Source organism: Empidonax traillii, unplaced genomic scaffold (assembly GCF_003031625.1).
Source record: "Empidonax traillii isolate 1590-97213 ecotype Southwest subspecies unplaced genomic scaffold, ASM303162v1 scaffold1439:size205530, whole genome shotgun sequence".
Classification (NCBI taxonomy): Eukaryota; Metazoa; Chordata; class Aves; order Passeriformes; family Tyrannidae; genus Empidonax; species Empidonax traillii.
In genome coordinates, this window is record NW_020956632.1 from 40515 (window position 1) to 54464 (window position 13950).

The window sequence follows — 13950 nt, forward strand, 5'->3', positions numbered from 1 at the left end:
AAACCATCTCCCTCAGTGCCACATCTACACGTTGTTCAAGTACCCTCAGGGATGGTGACTCTACCACTTCCTGGGCACTCTGTTCCGGTGCCTGATCACCCTTTTGGTGAAGAAATTTTTCCTACTATCCATTCTAAACCTCCCCTGGTGCAACCTGAGGTCTTTTCCTCTTGTTATCTGGGAGAAGAGACTGATCCCCACCTGGCTACAACCTCTTTTCAGGGAGCTGGAGAGAGTGATGGGATGCTGGTGGCTGGCATCTCATCAGGTGCTGTCTTTGTGCCTGCCCTGACAAAAACCAGCTCCAAGAAGAAGTCTTGGAAGCTGTCCTGTTCTCCTGGCAGCACCTGCTCCTTTTTGACCCCACAAAGGAAGCTGGAGGAGTTATTGGTCAGGCAGCTGCTGTGATGATTGATTTGAATGGAAAGGTGGAGGTTTCAGAGTTGTGGGGTGTGAGTGTTTCTCTCCAAAGAAGAAAATATTAAAGAAGAAACTCTTCTAGCTGAGGGGGTTTAGCAAGCTTTCTTTTTATCAAAACAGCAAATGCAGTTTTTCAAACGCACTGCCATCAGCAAAAATTAGGTTTGGGCTCACGGGGAGACAACACATCTCACTGTCCTGAAGTTGCCCAAATATGGGACATAACCCCAACAGAGTTTTCATAATTCAGCCACCAACCATTATCCTGCTTTCTGGTGATCAGGATTTATTCCTTCCCCCCCCCCCCTTTATTCCTCAGGCCTAAGGATAGTAGTGATGCACCTTCCCTGCTTCTCCACGGAGCAAAGATTCCTCTCTCTCCAGGCTGTCTCTCTGACAGGAGCCTTCTGGAGTTTCACCCCATCTCTGAGCTCCAGCCCCAAAAACTTCACTGGCAGATACATTAAGGATGTGTATTCAGAGGACTTCACATTTCATCCCAAGTCTAATTACTTTCAGTGAAGTAGCATAATAGATAAATTAATTTATTCCAGGAACTGGCATTTCCCTGCCTTAGATTCCTCATCAGTATGAGCAGTTCTTCAAACAGTTCTCAGTCTCTTCTCTCCTCTGATCCAGCCCTCCTCTCATTCTCTCCCTCCTCTTTTTCCCTACTTCAAGTCAATTTTATTTGATTTTTTTTCTCTTCTTGCCTTAAAAAAAAAATCTTCTCTTTTAAGGCTCTTTTTTGCTTAATGCTCTCTGCATAGCGACTGACAAGAAACTTTTCCTTTTATTATCTCCACTCATAGACTCAGGTGACTCCCTGATTAACCACCTTGGTGGTCAAAGTGCCCCTTTAATTATGTGCTGCTGTGATACCAAAGGGGAGACAGAGCTATTGTAACATGGACTCTCAAAAGGCACACATCTAATTTGCAGCTGATCTTTCTCGACTCCCTTTTTAATCAGTAAAAGGAGATATGTGAGATATCTGAAAGCCTGTTGGTGTCTGTCTTGGACACTCGGGTTAGCATGACCTGGATTGACCTGTTGGTGATGGTTATTGAACTGTGAGATGCTTCTATCATACTCAAATGCTCAACTTTCATACTTATATCTTACTTATATCCAGTATTATGATTGAGAGCTGGTGGAATGCATCTCCTGCAGATGAGCCCACGTCCTGGTTGTGCCTTTCAGTGCAATGATTTTGATGATGGTTTCTAGTACAAGTATTGGGAAAAAAAAATGATATGGGAAGGTTACTAAAGATTCATCCACACTCCACTTTAATCAAAATTTCTGAAAGCATAAAATATCTCTGGAATCATAGTGATAATGCTGATAGATGTACAATGAAAACAATTATGTTTCTGTGATAGCCAGGTATGGACAGGCTTAGTTGTTAACTTATTTTGCAGGGGGAAAAAATAGACAGCAAACACTTGAACACCAGAATTCCCTTTGATTCTTTGGATTCCTTGTAGTTTCAAGACACAGCCAAAGGGGAGTTATATTTTCTTCTCTGAAAACACATTTTCAGAGTTTACACGTGGGAAGGTCACTCAGCCTGCGAACTGCAGAATTCAAACAATACATAACTGCTTTTCCTGTCTGAAAATTCACACCAGCTTCCCTAAATGGCTGAAAGAACACTCAAGGCAAGGCCAAGGTTATATTTGCCCTGGTTCTTTTAAACTTTTGTCAGACACGGTGTGGAGTTGGGTGGAACTTCCATCTGAGCAGAGCAAATATTCTCACAGTGCCTCAAATAAGCCCTTAAACACAGGTGTCAGTGACAAAAGGCCATGGAAACCCCTTAGTTGTTTTATAGGTCATGGGTTTAGGATGTGGGTCTCAAAAACTCTGACAAAACCTTTCCTTCCACATTTTCTACTGGTACAGATTTTTCGGTCTCTTTTTCTAAGCCCATCGCACAAAAACACAACTAAGAGTTTTGCACAACTTGCTTTATGGCACCTTTAAATACTACACACGATCTAATGTCATATAATTTTCCAGAGATTTAGGTTTGGTGAGCCAAAAATTACCCTCTCTGGTTAGTAAAAAAGCAAAAACATACATATCTTATCATATTTTTTTATGATCCAATAGACAAAATTATTAATGGTCTGAAGCAAGACCTTACTGTGCCATTATTTGCCAGTGCTTTGAAATTTCACCAAGCATGTTATTGATTTTTTTTTAAACCAAAGAGATTATTTTTTATTTCACTCATGTTAAGATTCTGCTGGCAGTAAATGCTGGGAAGTGCAGTGGGATTCCAATTTTTTTCTTGTGCAGCTTTTCTCCAGAAAAAGCTGTCAGCACCAGATGCTCAAAGGTCGAAAAACACCTGTCATGGACTTGACAGGTTGCAGACACCCAATTTTTCTTTTGGAATGTGACCCTCCTTCAGTCATCACCAAAAGAATGACGGGTGCTAAAGAGGAAAACCAATCCTAAAGCAGACAGTGACATTTGGGCAGCTGAACCACTCCCCAGGCTCCCCTAATGAGGGTGTAGGTTACTTATTCACACAGTCAGGCAGCAGCTTTTGAGACTGGGATGGATGAGATACCCCCACAGAGGTGGCAGATGTGACAACACGGGTGTGGGGACATCCCTGTCCCCTTGAAATGAAAGTGAAATTTAGGCGGGATAACGTGGGGTTGCAAACAGACAAGAAAGTGTGGGCAGATTGAGATATCTACTGAGGGAAGAGAGGACTGAAACACACAGATGAATATTAAATTTAGTATTGAAAGTTGATCTGGAAGTTAAATTTAACTGTCTGCTCTTTGGCTGGATCCCACTCCACGTGCTGTGCCTGCAGGTAGAGCCACGCAGGCAGATTCGAGCAGAACACCCTCCACGGTTCCCAGGGCTGGATTTCTTTTGTGCAAAGCCACTTGCTTAGCTCAGTGACACGCATGGCAAATGAGGAAAGCAATCCTTGTACCTCCCAAAGAAGCCTGTGTGAATATCCCCCATTTTCTGCAGCATTGCTGAGAGACTTTGGTCCATTGTAGGGGGGGCTGTGTATGGTGACCGAGGACACAAAACAACCCAAACACGCACAAAACCAACCCCTGCCTTGCAGGAGAGAGGGGACATGGGCAGAATGGCAATCGAACAGAGCAGCTGTAGGAGAGATCTTAACACAGAATAGCCAGCAAAGCCACGGGGAGGGTGATGGAGCAAAGTTAATCCTATTATAAATTAGCTTGTGCTTCCTGCTCTGAATGCTCGGGTTACCCTCTTTGTTTCCAGAAAACATGATTTAGGAAGCGTAGCCTGCACAAAAACCCAAGTTAACAAGTCCAGTGGCTCCAGGAAAGAAACAGGACAGCTCTGGTTTGTGTTGATTCATGGCTATTTACTCGAGGTTTAAAGGTATGGTCACAGATCACTAAAATTTAAATTCCTCTTTAAAAAGACAAACCTTGAATTACTTAGTTAATTAAGTTGTCCCTCTATAGCCTCTGTCATGGCTTAGTAGATTACCCGTGAGTAAAACAGACATCAGAACTGAGGACCCCAGTTTAATAAAAAAAAGAGGTCCCGAAGCACATAAACCTTCCTCCTTCATGTCATCTGGTTGAAGGACTCATTCCACTTTCTAACTTGCAGGAAAAGCAAATAAACTCCAAAAATAAGTGAGGACAGTTTATCACATCTGAGACTGGCTGCAGTCAAAACACATTTAAGGAGCAAAACCTGCATCCTATTCGTCTTAATAATTAATTTTTTGTTTCTTTTTTAAGCATGTGTGCTTGAACTCTTCGATATATGCAGCTGCGGTATAAAATATCCTCCATAAAAGGATATATCTGCCTGTTTCATGGAAATCTTATGGTCTTTAATAAACATCAGTGAAATTCTGAAACACTCAGACCAGACCTTGCCCACATACTTATAGGTGTAACATTATACATGTTCTTAGGTAATAAGGAGATCATCTCTGACTTAACCTATTTACCACAGACGTGAAGAACAGACAATTTTAGGTTTCAGAGAAACTACAAATTTACTGGTTAAAGAAGAACACCGTGGGAACTACCAGGAAACTGGAGGGTAAAATGTGAGATATGAGCTCTCTACTCATCACAGTGTGATTTGGTTCCCCTATAGATAATGTGGCCCCCAAAACACGGAATTCTGCTCACCACCTGAGCATCTGATACCCCAAAGATACGTCAGGGGTTAAGTTGCCTTTACTTTTTGTATCAGGCATTAATCTTCCAGGGATAAATGACTGGAAGTTTATCTTACTCATCCGCTTTTCTTTCCCTCCAGTCCCAGGGAGACTGAGAGGCATCTTTCAGACACAGCCTGCAGGATGGTTTGAAGGAAGGCCAGACATTGATCGGTGGATCAGCAGAGCAGAAATAGTCACCTTTATTTTTGACTGATCACCTCCTTTGCCTCCTGTATTTAGAATTGGCCTCACCAAATGGGAATTCCATTTGAGATGGTTCATCCTGTTCAGGTGATGGCCAGAAAAAGTCTCACCAGCTCTCTGTGCTCCTTAAAAATTCCTTCAGGGGGGAATTTTTGGAGGATTCAAAGAGGAAGATTTGTCACCTCCTTATCTGGGAGTGGTGGTAGATGTGTCTCCATCCTGTGGCTGGAAGCTCACACACCACACGTGCTGTGTGAGTGGGTAGGGAGAGCTACTGAGATCACTTTAGTCGGACTCAGTATCAATAAATGAACTTCCTTAAGTAAACCCAAGCTAAATTATAATAGATAAAGAGTGGGTGCTTCATACCTGTCTGACAATTCTATTCTTCTCTTCAGAAGTTGTGAATGTTTTCTCTTAAAGAGAGATCTTTGCTGTTCAGCACCGATTTAATAAGGCAGTTTTACATTAGGTGAGTATTAAATAATTGCTAAATGAGATCTTCAGGCATGATAAGCAAATAAGAGCTTAATCTGCTTGCTATATAATTATCTTAAAATTATACGTGCAGCGATGTGTAATTAAAACCATTCTTACGATTTAAAAATAAGAATTCAAACATGAGAGCCACAGCTATCCTCAGGAAAAAAAAAAAAGATTCACCATTAACCTGTTTAATATATTCATTTCTACAGGCTTTTATGACTTTAAGTGAATGCTTAAGCACTGAAAAAGAAAAGAAAGCGTTTTTGAGTCTTGATGTAAAATGTTTTGGGGAAAAATACCCTCAGGCCAGATCTTAAAGCTTTAAATGATCATTGAATTAAGAGAATTGTAGACATTACACCTCTGCTGTCTCGGAGTACATTTTACACCCACAGAAAGAGAAAAAGCTACACTTAAAATTGCTATCTACAATTATCTGACTATCTGAAATAAACATTATAATTTTGAAGAGGTGTACCATATTTAAATTTTATACCAGTGGCATGACTGAACTCAGACAGGAATTTTTAGATCACAAACTTTAGATCTGAAAGGAAAAACATTTCAAACATCTACAAGGACCTGTCAGCACGAATTCTGGTTTTCCTTCTGCCAAAGTATCTGTGATGTCTTATGCATCGTGTTCTAGATGTGATTCCTTGGTTTTATTGCCATATGCATCAGGTTTTCATGCTCCAGTGCTGTCCTAGCTTTGAACAAGCAGAAAAAGGTCAGACAAGTATCTCAAAGGAAGCAGTGAATGGGAGCATGTTTTTGTTTACATTCTACAAAACTGGCATCAAAATCATTGATTTTTTTTTTATTGTACAAAGTGTGAAATGTATCAGATTCAGATGATTCTTCATCCCTGGAAGTGTTCAAGGCCAGGTTGGAAGGGCTTGGAGCAACCTGGTCTAGTGGTTGGCAGAGGGTTGGCAAGGGGTTGGAACTGGATGATCTTTAAGGTCCCTGCCAACCCAAACCATTCCTGGATTCTGATCTATGTAGCAAAGAGATTTAATGTACAGAGAAATAAATAGGATGGATGAAGTTGTCGGGGACTTCTGGAGAATATCCAGCCCAACCCACCTCTCCAGAGAAAGGTTGTTCAGGTTTTTGTCCAGTTGGATTTTGAATATCTCCTCTTGAGGCTACACAACCTCTCTGGAAAAACTGCTCTTGTGCTGGAACACTTGGAGAGTAAATATGCTATGGAAAAAAGTTCAGATGGGATTTCCTCCACTTCAGATTGCACCCACTGCCTCTTGTCCTTTCCCTTGGTGTTGCTTAGAGTACCCTGGATATGCCTTCTCTGCTCACTCTTGTCAGGTATTTATACCCACTGATAAATTCTTTCCCTTTTCCATGTTGAAATGTCCCAGCTTTCCCAACCTCTCCCTGTCAGACTGATGTTTTAATCACCCTTGTGACACTGCAGGAGATTCACAGAAGTCTCTTGCACTGTGTGCCCAGGACTGGACACAAACCCCCAGATCCATCTCACTGGGGCTGAGTAGAGGGGAAGGATTCCCTCTCTCAACCTGATGCTGACACTGGCCAGCCCAAGATGTTTTTAATTGACTTTGCTCTGAGGACACACTGCTGTTTCATGGTCACCTTGGTGTCCACTGGGACCCCCTAGATCTTCTCTGCAAAGCTGTTTTCCAGCCCATACCAGTGCATTGGGTTATTTCTCGCCAGCTGCAGGGTTAGCATTTCCCTTTATTGACCTCCATGGGAATCATCTCTGCCCATTTTCCCAGACCAGCAGGGTTCTCTGAATGGCAAAACCATGTGATCACTTCTCCTGAATTTTCACTGTCTCCAAACATGCAGATGTCCCGATCATCTATACCATCTATATACAATATCAGTTCCAATATCATCACCTGTGGTACTGCATTGCTGACTTGCCTCCTGTTGCACATTCCTTTGATCTCAGCATTCCAGCCTGTTTTCAGTCCACCTCACCTGTATTTATGTTTCACAGTGACATGATCATAATCCATCCATCATTATTTCCTGATTTACTTGTGGATCTTATTACCTGTCCCAAAAATTACATATCATGGAATAACAATCACAGAATGGTTTGGGCTGGAAGGGACCTTAAACATCATGCAGTTCCAACCCCCCTGCCATGGGCAGGGAATATTCCACCAGCCCAGGTTGCTCCAAGCCCTGTCCATCCTGGCCTTGAACACTTCCAGGGATGGGGCAGCCACAGCTTCTCCGGGCAATCTGTTCCAGTGCATCAAGAGAAAATATATTAATCCAGACTTTCCAGAGCTAAGGATGAACACAGTGATCCCAGAACCAGAAGAACACAGCTCCTGTTGAGCATTTACAGCACCATAGTGAGCTGTGGCTTACTGTGAGTCAGTCTGCCAGTCACCCAATTGCAGCTGATGCTGGGACTCATCTAATTTAATTTTAGCTGCCAAGAAGTTTGCTGTCTGTTCTGAACCAGTCTTTTAGGCTGACTCTGTTGTCAACACACAGAGACAAGTAACCCCAGAGGGCGATTCATCCAACCCCTCTGCCATCAACTCCAGAGGCACGTAATGACTGGCTTAGATCAGATGCCTAATTATTGGATGGTGAAGGTTAGGGAAGACGAATCCCATTAGGAAAAAAAAAAAAAAAAACAGAAAAAGACAGGTTGTAGGAAACATTCTGCAGGCTCTGTGCCAGCTGAGGGCTCCTCTCTGCAGTGACACTTGGCAGTATTCCAGCTCCTTTTCTCTTCCAGGCGGTGTGCAAGGGAAGCAGCAGAAGAAGGGAACAACTTGACTTCTATATTCCTGGAGTGGTGTTTTTTATTCTGCTCGTCCCTGTGATGGATTGAGGAGGAGGAGGGACTCTTTGGAGTGGCTTGGGGAGTTTAAGTTGGGGTCAGTGTGCCCAGGTTTGTTTCCTCTTCCCTGCATTGCTTTTTTTCCTCCGTTATCCTGCTCTGCCGGTTTCTTGCATGGAGGCAGATTGGATTCTCCTGCTTAACAAGGCATTTGTGGCACTGAAATAGCAAGGAGAGAATATCCAGAGAGCAAAGGGAATGCAAGCCCAGTTTCTGGATGAACAGCACGAGCAGGCTGACTTAGGCCCCAGGGTAAATAAAGCCTGAATCAAGCCCATGCTGTGTTAACACGTGTGATCAAATCACTGAGCCACCAAGACCAATATCTGGATTATTGACCATATCCCAATTATTGTCTAAGCAGATTATCCCTTCAGCTTTGGTTTCTCTCTTCAAAATAAAGCCTTCTAGTTTTGTTTCCAGGCCCACAACCGTTTTTTGTGATGCCCAAAGTGAACAAGGGATTCAACTTCTTTTCCAACACAGTATCTTAGTGTTGGTATGATACATTTATCTTTTTTTTTAATTATTTTTCATCATTGTAACAATAATAATACAAAGAGAAATTCCTACTGCAGCTGCAATTGTAAGGCATTACGCAGAAATTTAGCTAAGGGATGAAAAATTGGAATGGATTGGGGAAGAAACACTTGATGTGCTAAGCGTGCCCCGAAGGTATGTTAGATATGGCACCAGATGTCACTCAGTCTTGTGTTCTGTTGCCCACAGTAACATCAGCCTTCACATACACAATGAGAAAGAGTGGAAACAAAAAAATTACGTTTTAGGATCTGCCATCAGCCCCGAAAAGGCCACTGAGCCGGAGGTTAAGGCATGGATGAAGCCACAAAGAGATCAAAAGATGCTCTTGGAGCTTCTCTAAAAGGGAGATCTCAGCGACCTGGTTCTCTCCCTCCCTTTCAAATCCCTGCAGTTTGATGGCATTGCTCCTTCCTGGCCTTCCCTGAATTCCCTGCAGCCAATGGGTGACTTATCCAGAAATTTTGGTTTTTTTTTTTTTTTTTTCTTTCTGAGTGTAAAGCTTTCCTTCAAACCCTTGTTTGTGGGAGTCATTCTCAAATCATGTGTAGCACGTCTCAGTCCTAACTTGGGTGGTCTTTTCCAAGCCCTTGCTCTCTGCACATCCCATCTAGCCTGCAAACACGTCCAGGATCCTGACATAGTGTTGGTTTAGATTACAGTGCTTCTTCGGCAGTATCACATATCAAACATTTACAAGGCTGTTTACAGCGCTAATTTCTTTACAAGGCAATCTTATCTTTCACAAATATCAAAAGATGTTTCCCCAGAGGAATTTTTTGTTTAGCTGACAGTGGATGAGAAAAGCAAATCCACTGAGTCCTTTCCACTGGAGCTGGATAAACACATACAAAGATGTACAAAGGGAGAGAAACTTCTTAACTTTCAGTCTCTACCTTTGCTTTGAAGAGTACTTAAGAGGCAATTGCCAGCAATGCTTTGATGCATTAATCATAGAAAGGTCTGTGATTGCAAACAAACCTGTTATTTCAGACGTTTTCAAAGTGGGTGTCAGACACAGACCCTTTAGTTTTTCAAATGACTTTTAAATTACTTTAAATCAGAGAAAAGAAAGAATGCAAGGATGTTTACGGTGTGCTCCAGGAAATGGACTTAAAAACCTCAAGAGACATTAAATTCAGTGGAAAACACACCAGGAAATGGCACCAAGAAACTGCTTATCCATTGCCTCTTTTCCTTTTGCCATTTACTTCCAAGAAGAGCCTGGTTCTTCCTTCTCTGTAGCCTCCAACAGGGCAACTGGAGACAGTAAAAATTCCCTCCAAAGCCTTCTCTCCTGCAGGCTCCAGTTCCCTCTAGGACACTCTAGAACCAGTTAATCACTGCTGGGGGACAGTGCCTTCTTTGAGGAACCCTCCTGCTCATTATTTGTGGGGAAATGTGGTGTCCAGAGACCATTTCTGATCATCTTGTTTAGTCCCTCTCTGTGACTACGGGGTGGATGTGCCAAATAACCTGAAATGCCCTACCCAGTCCTTGCAGAACCAAGGAAAAGTGGTGTTGTGATGTCTTGCAATGATAATAATTCTGTCTGAACTGTAGTGTGATCCCACTGGTTTCATATTTGAACCTGTCTCACCTGTCAAACTAATGCAGATATTAATGATAATCCATCTCTCTTTTCCACAATCTAGAGTGACCCTAATTCACAGTTTCCCAAGGAAGAGAACTGCCATAAGCAGTGCGAAGGAAACAACCTTTCCTGAGTTGTCTAAGAGCTCCTTTAGCAGTTCAACAGGAGTAAAAATTCCCAAGATTCCCGTAAAAATATGAATAAATACACCAAAACTGTTCCAGGAGCAGTAATGCTCACTCCAAACTTCTTTTGCCAGTAGACTGATCATCATCAGTTTAATCTTAGCTGGTTGTACAAAAACATCTGTGGGCAAAGCATAAATAAGAAATCAACTGTGATTTAAAAGTATTTACCAATACTTATAAATGTTTTGGTCTAGCACTGACATTGCTGCCCTTTTCTCTGCTGTGACTGCAAGGAAAGACTAATTGTTTTAACTGCCCAAGAGAAGTTAAGACCATCCTGGGCCCGTTCTTAGCTTTGTGAGTCAGAATCAAGGGATGGGATAGTTACACACAGGTTTAGGTGCTGTTTTAGGTGCTGTGCTCTTGTCCTCCCTGACATCTGGCTTCCACAAAAAAGGTTTTGACTATGCCTTAAATCTTGTATGAGATACACATTATACAGTGATAACACAGTTTAGAAATCTCTAACACTGTCCTGAACTAAATATTTCTAAATATTGAGGTGTCTGTGACAGGCTGTACAACTCTCATACCGTCTGAAGTCAGAGGACAAAACAAGCACTTTGGGAGAGAAGCTCATCTGGTTTTGGACACCTGCTCTGAAATGAGCTGATGGACCATTTGGGAGGCACTGTTTTCTCTCTGCTGCCTATAAATGGTGGACCAGTCAAGAAACAGAAGGGTCAATTTTTGGACATTTAAAATGAGATTCATTCAATTCCTACCACAATATAGTTAAACTCATCTTTGACTAATTTTTTTTTTTTTAATCTCTTTAAAGGAGAAAAAAATCTTTAATGTTAACCCTTTGGAGTGTGCCAGCTTAAGTAAGAACTTCAAATGGTGGGCAAACAACCACAGGTTAAAAGCCACAAGACATATGAAAGTGAAAGAAACACTTCTGTGCTATGGATAAGCACACAGAAATGTGTGACGCAACAATTCATTAAGGAACATGACCTTAATGTGCTTTTAAAGTCACGTGACACAATAACAAGCGTTGGTAGCTGCTTCTTGTCAAGTTAAGTTAAACTTACCTGGTCATGTAAACATAAATGCATTAAGAATGACTATACTCAAATATTCACTGATTTTATTTCACCTTTAATTTATGTAATGCATTTCTCTGTACCGACCAAAATAATCTGAGGGTAGATAATGTGAAAATGTAAATGCAAGTGTCTAAAGCTGAGTAAGGTTTTCCCATCTTAGTAGGTCCATGTAAGGTCTCACAGACTCAGAGCAGCTCCTTTCCATCACAAATTGCTGAGGTGAGGCAAACCAAACCTTCCTTGGCCCTGTCCCAGGCACAGGATCACAGATCAGAACTGTTTGGGTCAGAAAGGACCTTTAAAGACCATTTAGTCCAAACCTCTGGATCAGGTTGTCATTAGCTCAGGGTTATATCCCTGCCGTGCTCTTGTTTTCTCTCTCTAGGTGATGAAGGAAAATTATTTTCACCTGGACCTTTTTGCTACCCCAGTCTCTGCTTTCAGACTCCTTCCATACAGCCCAGCTGGGTTTTTGGAGTTTGCAGGAGATCTCTCTGAGCCCCCCCATGTAGTAACTCTTTCACCAAGGTCAGATCCTCATCACACAAAAATCAACATGACTTGTCTTTGACAGAAAAAAAAAACACCTTTTACTCCATCTGGGTCAGGGCAGAGCCAAAGTTCCCGACTGTGAAGGTTGATGTTAAACAGCAGAGCGTTTAAATCATAATGGTCTGTCGAGTGCTCTGAGAGCTTCAGATGGAGCACAGGGAGAAGGGCAGGGCATTATTTACATATTATGTAAATTATCTCAGGTGCCCTTTGGATGTTTGCAAATATTTCTGAATATGAACCATAACTGAACCGCAGCGAATTTCAAGTATTCAGCCAGCCCTCAAAGCAAGGCCCATTTTTACATGGGCTTCAAGTTTGTATGTTGAGTATTTCTGGGTGATGCTGTGTGAACTCACAGTGTGAAAATATTCCTTCTTCACCTCCTTTAGCACCACAGAGCATGGATTAACCCCAACTAGCAGTTAGTACCACATGGCTGCTCTTTCTCTCTCTCTGTGTTCTAAAAGTAAAACTCACAGGTTCAGATAAGAACAGTCCAAACCAAACTAAACCAAACCAATAATAATAATAATAATAATAATAATAATAATAATAATAATAATAATAATAATAATAATAATAATAATAATAATAATAATTATTATTATTATTATTATTATTATTATTATTATTTTATTATAATATATAAATTATCACACAATTGTTTCATAACATAATTATAATATAAAACATAACATACCATATTGTAATAATATAAAATAATAATATGCTTATATCTTATAACAGTATCGAACAACACTTTAATATATTATTATCATTATTGTTCGGTTTGTTTTTCCTATTTTAGTTAAAAGAAGAGAGGGAGGAATGAACCCCAAGAAGAACAAGTGATGCTCAGCACAATTTCTCCCCACCCCCTGACCAATGCCCAGCGCCCCTCCAGGCAGTGATAGGCAGCTCCTGGCCAGTCCTCCCAGTTTATACACTGGGCACGGTGTTCCCTGGGGTGGAACATCCCTTTGGCCACTTCAGGTGACCTGTCAATGTGTTTTTTGTAGCGAGGGGCCCAACACTGAACCCAGGATACCAGGGCTGAGTACAGAGGTCAGCAGCAGCTCTGGAAATTTAAACCCCAGTTTCAACTGACAAACTGAATGAGGTTGTTGAAGATGACTATCCGGACTATACACATATCCAAGCATGATTTTTTTTTTCCCAGTTATTTTCACTTCATAAATCTCTGAGTGACTGTTCAGTAGCACTGAGGCAGAGACACTAACAGGGATTCTGCTGAGGATGTCCATCCCTGCCTTCTGCTTGTAAACCTTCCTGCACGCCCAGCACAGACCAGAATCTACCCTGGCATCTGATTCCTCAGAAAGCTTTGGATCCAGTACAGCTGCTTCCCGCTGATTTTCTTTCCTTGCAGTCTCTCAGGATCCCTGCAGGCAGGGACACAGCTGGCTGCTAAAGGCAGCAAACCAAAGGGGCAAGATGTGAGCAAGGCAATGCCACAGAAGCTCTTGATAATAATGTTAGTAAGGAATCAAACTCTGCAAAGCCAACAGGAGGGCTGTTGATTTGTAAGGGTCAGTATGTTAAAGAGCCAACACAGCAGCAAACAACATCAAGCACAGGTTGGGTGGACTGGTTATTCAAATTAGGAGCTAAATTGTAATTTTTCTGATTTTTTTCGTACATTAACCCTTGTCCTCAAATGTAATTAATGCCTAAATACACTTTACGTTTTTTATCCCAGCTCCTCTGTGATAAGAAGGTGTGCTTGTAGCTCTTCTTTCACAGCACATGGAGCAGACAACTGGGCAGACAGTGAGTTTATAGTGAAACATTTACAGAGTGATTCTGTTGATCTGTTCTCTACATCGACA

General features: G+C 41.7%; 1 long non-coding RNA gene across 1 annotated transcript; it reads left to right on the forward strand.

The window, feature by feature from the left end:
* Nucleotides 1-411: 411 nt before the first annotated feature.
* On the forward strand, nt 412-4812 carry LOC114070114. The gene is made up of 3 exons (XR_003573876.1): nt 412-450; nt 3697-3819; nt 4723-4812. It is a non-coding gene; the product is annotated as an uncharacterized LOC114070114 (long non-coding RNA).
* Nucleotides 4813-13950: the final 9138 nt, after the last annotated feature.